The 5,859-nt window shown below is 76.5% G+C and overlaps 1 long non-coding RNA gene across 1 annotated transcript; it reads left to right on the top strand.

Moving 5' to 3' along the window:
- The first annotated feature begins 3,799 nt into the window (after positions 1 to 3,799).
- On the top strand, positions 3,800 to 4,506 carry LOC142051493 (uncharacterized). Its single transcript, XR_012658520.1, has 3 exons — positions 3,800 to 4,103; positions 4,253 to 4,353; positions 4,429 to 4,506. It is a non-coding gene; the product is annotated as an uncharacterized LOC142051493 (long non-coding RNA).
- The last annotated feature ends 1,353 nt before the right edge of the window (positions 4,507 to 5,859 follow it).

The raw sequence follows: 5,859 nt of genomic DNA, 5'->3' as shown, positions 1-5,859 counted from the left end.
GGGTCTGTGGGGGGGCACTGGGTGCTATGGGGTGGGTACTGGGTGCCGGGGGGGGTCACTGGGGTCTGTGGGGGTCCATGGGGCCTAGGGGGGGCTGGGGGTGGGGTGCTATGGGAGCTGGGGTGCCCCCATAGCTCCCCACCCCATATTGGCCCCGCCCCCACAGCCCCGCCCCTGCCCCCACAGTCCCGCCCCCACAGCCCTGCCCCACGGTCCTGTCCCCGGCCACGCCCTCGCCACGCCCCGGCCACGCCTACCCTGTGCCCCCCACGGCCCCGCCCACGTGCCCCACTGCCCCGCCCTCCAAGGGCCCCACACCCCTCGGGCCCCGCCCCCGGCCCCGCCCCCCCGGCTCAGCCCCTGCCCCCAGTGCCCGCTGGCCCCGCCCCCCACTCCTGCCCCCGGCCCCGCCCCCGGCCCCGCCCCCCCGGCCCCGCCCCCCACGGCCCCGCCCGCGGACCCCACCACCCCGCCCCCGCCCTGGCCCCGCCCCTGGCCCCGCCCCCACGGCCCCGCCCACACTCTGGACTCCGCGGCCCCGCCCCCCGAGGGCCCACCTCCCACGGCCCCGCCCCCCACGGCCGCGCCCACGGGCCCCACTCCCCCATGGCCCCACCCCTGGCCCCGCCCCCATGGCCGCGCCCACGGGCCCCACGGCCCCGCCCCCGCCCCCCACAGCCACGTCCAAGGGCCCCACTCCCCCATGGCCCCGCCCCTTGGCCCCGCCCCTGGCCCCGCCCCTGCCCCGCCCCCACGGTCGCGCCCACGGGCCCCACGGCCCCGCCCCCGTCCCGGCCCCGCCCCGCCCCCGCCCCCACGGCCCCGCCCCCGGGCCCCACCGCCCCGCCCCCGCCCTTGGCCCCGCCCCGCCCCCGCCCCCCACGGCCACGTCCACGGGCCCCACTCCCCCCTGGCCCCGCCCACGGGCCCCACCGCCCCGCCCCCGCCCATGGCCCCGCCCCCACGGCCCCGGCCCCGCCCCCACGGCCCCGGCCCCGCCCCCAGGTCTCGGTGCGGCTGGACGAGTACGAGGAGATCCAGTTCTGGGCTCTGGGGCAGCGCGTGGGGCCCCTCCCCGCCCCTCCCCCCCCCCGCCGCTGGCCCTACGGCCGCGCGCCCCCCGCCCCCCACAGGCCAGTGCGGGGGGGCCGCGGGGGGGGGGCGGGGGGGGCTATGGGGGGGCCGTGGGGGGGCCGTGGGGGGGCCTATGGGGGGGCCGGAGGGGCTATGGGGGTGCTGGGGGGGGCTGGGGGGTGCCATGGGGGGGCCGTGGGGGGGCCTATGGGGGGGGCCGTGAGGGGGGTATGGAGGGGGGTATGGGGGGTATGGAGGGGGCCGTGGGGGGGGCTATGGGGGGGCCGGGGGGGGGTATGGAGGGGGCTATGGGGGGCCTATGGGGGGCCTATGGGGGGGCCGTGAGGGTGGCGGATGGGGGGGTCATGGGGGGGCCGTGAGGGGAGGGCTATGGGGGAGATATGGGGGGCGGATGGGGGGGCCGGAGGGGCTATGGGGGTGCTGGGGGGGGCTGTGGGGTGCCATGGGGGGGCCGGGGGGGGGGCTATGGGGGGGAGGGGGGGATGGGGGGGTCACGGGGGGGCTATGGGGGGCATATGGGGGCGGGGGGTCATGGGGGGGCTATGGGGGGCATATGGGGGCGGGGGGTCATGGGGGGTCAATGATGGGGGGCAATGGGGTTGCTGGGGGGGCCATGGGGGGTTTGGGGGGGCTGTGGGGGCTATGGAGGCCGGGGGGGCTATGGGGGACGGGGGGGCCATGGGGGGCCCGGGGGGGCCCTAGGGGGGTGCTGGGGGGTGGGGTTTGGGGGTGCTGGGGTTTGGATGAGCAGGTTTGGGGGGGGTCTGGGGGTGCAGTTTTCAGGGGTCCTTGGGGGTGTCAGGTGCGGGGCCGGGGGGGTTGGGGGGTGCTGGGGTGGGGGTCAACAAGGTTTGGGGTGCTGGGATCCGGTGTGAGCGATGCTCTTGGGTGCTGGGTGGGCCGGGGTTGGGGGGTTTGGGGGGTCTGGGGGCGCAGTTTCTGGGGGTCCTTGGGGGGAGTCGGGATTTGGGGTGCTGGGGTGGGGGGGATTTGGGGTTCTGGGATCTGGGGGTCTTGGGTGCTGGGTCTGGCCAAGCAACACCTTTGGGTGCTGGGTGCTGGGTGGGCCGGGGTTGGGGGGGTTTGAGGGGGTCTGGGGGTGCAGTTTCTGAGGGTCCTTGGGGGGTGTCGGGTTTTGGGGTGCTGGGGTGGGGGTTTGGGGGTGCTGGGGTGGGATTTGGGGGTGCTGGGGCTGGGGGGGCACCAAGGTTTGGGGGTGCTGGGGTTTGGCCAAGCAACACCTTTGGGTGCTGGGTGCTGGGTGGCCTGGGGTTGGGGGGGTTTGGGGGTCCGGGGACGCAGTTTCCGGGGGTCCCGCTGGGCGCCAGGTTTCGGGGTGCCACCCCGGGGGTCCCCCCCACCCTCCAGGCGTTACTTCCAGCGCGTGGTGGTGGTGGCGCGGCCGCGGGGCGGGGGGCTGGAGCTGGCGTCCTTCCGCGAGGTGCCCCTCGAGGCCCTGGAGCTGCTGCTGGGGAGGGGGCGCGTGCGGACCCCCGGGCTGACCCGCGCCCGCCTCCACCTGGGGCTGGCGGCCTGGGCCACCCTCCTCTTCCTCAACCTGGGGCTGGGGCTCATGGCCGACCTCAAGGTGGGGGCCACCGGCCTCCTCCTCGGCCTCGCCGCCCTCGTCACCTTCCGGGGGGCCAAGGTGGGGGGCGACGGGGGGGAATATGGGGGGTGAGGGGGCTGGGGGGGCTGGGGGCGGCTGGGGGGGTATGGGGGCTATGGGGGGTGGGGGGGATTTGGGGAGCTATGGGGGGTATGGGGGGGGTATGGGGGGTATGGGGGGCTATGGGGGTGGGGGGATTTGGGGAGCTATGGGGGGGCTATGGGGGTGGGGGGGCTGGGGGGGTATGGGGGGGTATGGGGGCTATGGGGGGTGGGGGATTTGGGGAGCTATGGGGGGGTGGGGGGGCTATGCGGGGTGGGGGGATTTGGGGGGGCCTATGGGGGGTGGGGGGGCTGGGGGGGTATGTTGGGCTATGAGGGGTGGGGGCTATGGTGGGCTATGGGGGTGGGGGGATTTGGGGGTGCTATGGGGGGGCTGGGGGAGCTGAGGGGGCCTGGGGGGTATGGGGGAGTATGGGGGCTATGGGGGGTGGGGGGATTTGGGGGGGCTATGGGGGGTGGGGGGGCTGGGGGAGTATGGGAGGATATGGGGGTGGGGGGCTATGGGGGGCTATGGGGGGTGGGGGGCGATAGGGGATCTATGGGGGTGAGGGGTGACAGGGGCTATGGGGGGCTATGGGGGGTGGGGGAGCTGGCGGGGTATGGGTGGCTATGGGGGTCGGGGGGGTTGGAGGGGATGGGGGGCTACGGGGGCTGGGGGGTCTGTGGGGGGCTATGGGGGTGGGGGGATTTGGGGGGCCTATGGGGGGTAGGGGACTATGGTGGGCTATGGGGGTTGGGGGGATTTGGGGGGCTATGGGGTGAGGGGCGACAGGGGGCTATGGGGGGCGCTGGGGGGGCTGGGGGCTGTATGGGGGCTATGGAGGGTGGGGGGCTATAGGGGGATATGGGGGGGCTATGGGGGGCTATGGGGGGTGGGGGGGCTATGGGGGGGCTATGGGGGTGGGGGGCTATGGGGGGGCTATGGGGGGGCTATGGGGGGCTTTGGGGGCTGGGGGGCTGCAAGGGATGGCTGCATGTGAGGTGCGTGTGAGGATGTACAAGGCTCGTGCGAGGCCGTGCGATGGTGCGTGTGAGGCCGTGCAAGGCCACGTGACGTGCACGAGAGCCCCGTGCGAGGCCATGCGAGGCTGTGTGATGGTGCGTGTGAGGCTCGCGTGCGTGTGCGAGGCCGTGCGAGCCCCGTGCAAGCCCCGTGCGAGGCCGTGCGAGGCCGTGTGATGGTGCGTGTGAGGCTCGCGTGCGTGTGCGAGGCCGTGCGAGCCCCGTGCGAGGCCGTGCGAGGCTGTGTGATGGTGCGTGTGAGGCTCGTGTGCGTGTGCGAGGCCGTGCGAGCCCCGTGCGAGCCCCGTGCGAGCCCCGTGCGAGGCCGTGTGATGGTGCGTGTGAGGCCGTGCAAGGCCACGTGACATGCACGAGAGCCCTGTGTAAGCCCCATGAGAGGCCGTGCAAGCCCCGCGTGATGGTGCGTGTGAGGCTCGCGTGCGTGTGTGAGGCCGTGCGAGCCCCGTGCGACGCCCCGTGCGAGGCTGTGTGATGGTGTGTGTGAGGCTCGTGCGTGTGTGCGAGCCCCGTGCAAGCCCCGTGCGAGGCCGTGCGAGGCCGTGTGATGGTGCGTGTGAGGCTCGTGTGCATGTGTGAGGCCGTGCAAGCCCCATGTGATGGTGCGTGTGAGGCCGTGCAAGGCCACGTGACGTGCACGAGAGCCCCGTGCAAGCCCCATGAGAGGCCGTGCGAGCCCCGTGCGAGGCCGTGCGAGCCCCGTGCGACGCCCCGCAGGCCTTCGCCCGCCGGCGCGAGGCGGCGGCGCTGGAGCTGGCGCGCAGCCGGTACCGTCGGGGCACGGCGCAGCACGGGGAGCTGGTGGCGGCGCTGAGCCGGCGGGCGCAGGATGAGGCCGCCAAGGAGGCGCTGCTGGCGCACACCTTCCTGCCCCGCTGCGGGGGTGAGGGGCTGGGGGGGGCTGGGGGGCTGGGGGGGGCCATGGGGGGCTGGGGGACATGGGGGGTGAGGGGCTGGGGGGGGCTGGGGGGCTGGGGGACATGGGGGGTGAGGGGCTGGGGGGGGCTGGGGGACCTTGGGGGGCTGGGGGACATGGGGGGTGGGGGGCTGGGGGGGCTGGGGGGGCTGGGGGACATGGGGGGTGAGGGACTGGGGGGGGCTGGGGGAGCTTGGGGGGCTGGGGGGGCTGGGGGACATGGGGGGTGAGGGGCTGGGGGGGCTGAGGGGCCATGGGGGGCTGGGGGACATGGGGGGTGGGGGGCCATGGGGGGCCAAGGAGGCGCTGCTGGCGCACACCTTCCTGCCCCGCTGCAGGGGTGAGGGGCTGGGGGGGGCCATGGGGGGCTGGGGGACATGGGGGGTGGGGGGCTGGGGGGGGCTGGGGGGCTGGGGGGGCTGGGGACATGGGGGGTGAGGGGCTGGGGGGGGCTGGGGGGGCTGGGGGGCTGGGGGACAAGGGGGGTGGGGGGCCATGGGGGCCAAGGAGGCGCTGCTGGCGCACACCTTCCTGCCCCGCTGCGGGGGTGAGGGGCTGGGGGGGGCTGGGGGGGCTGGGGGGGGCCATGGGGGGCTGGGGGACATGGGGGGTGAGGGGCTGGGGGGGGCTGGGGGGCTGGGGGACATGGGGGGTGAGGGGCTGGGGGGGGCTGGGGGACCTTGGGGGGCTGGGGGACATGGGGGGTGGGGGGCTGGGGGGGCTGGGGGGGCTGGGGGACATGGGGGGTGAGGGACTGGGGGGGGCTGGGGGAGCTTGGGGGGCTGGGGGGGCTGGGGGACATGGGGGGTGAGGGGCTGGGGGGGCTGAGGGGCCATGGGGGGCTGGGGGACATGGGGGGTGGGGGGCCATGGGGGGCCAAGGAGGCGCTGCTGGCGCACACCTTCCTGCCCCGCTGCAGGGGTGAGGGGCTGGGGGGGGCCATGGGGGGCTGGGGGACATGGGGGGTGGGGGGCTGGGGGGGGCTGGGGGGGCTGGGGGGCTGGGGGACATGGGGGGTGAGGGGCTGGGGGGGGCTGGGGGGGCTGGGGGGCTGGGGGACAAGGGGGGTGGGGGGCCATGGGGGCCAAGGAGGCGCTGCTGGCGCACACCTTCCTGCCCCGCTGCGGGGGTGAGGGGCTGGGGGGGGCCATGGGGGG

The sequence above is a fragment of the Phalacrocorax aristotelis genome, unplaced genomic scaffold, assembly GCF_949628215.1.
Source record: "Phalacrocorax aristotelis unplaced genomic scaffold, bGulAri2.1 scaffold_333, whole genome shotgun sequence".
Taxonomy (NCBI): domain Eukaryota; kingdom Metazoa; phylum Chordata; class Aves; order Suliformes; family Phalacrocoracidae; genus Phalacrocorax; species Phalacrocorax aristotelis.
Note: the sequence above shows the minus strand (reverse complement) of the source record. Positions and strands in the feature narration are given on the sequence as shown.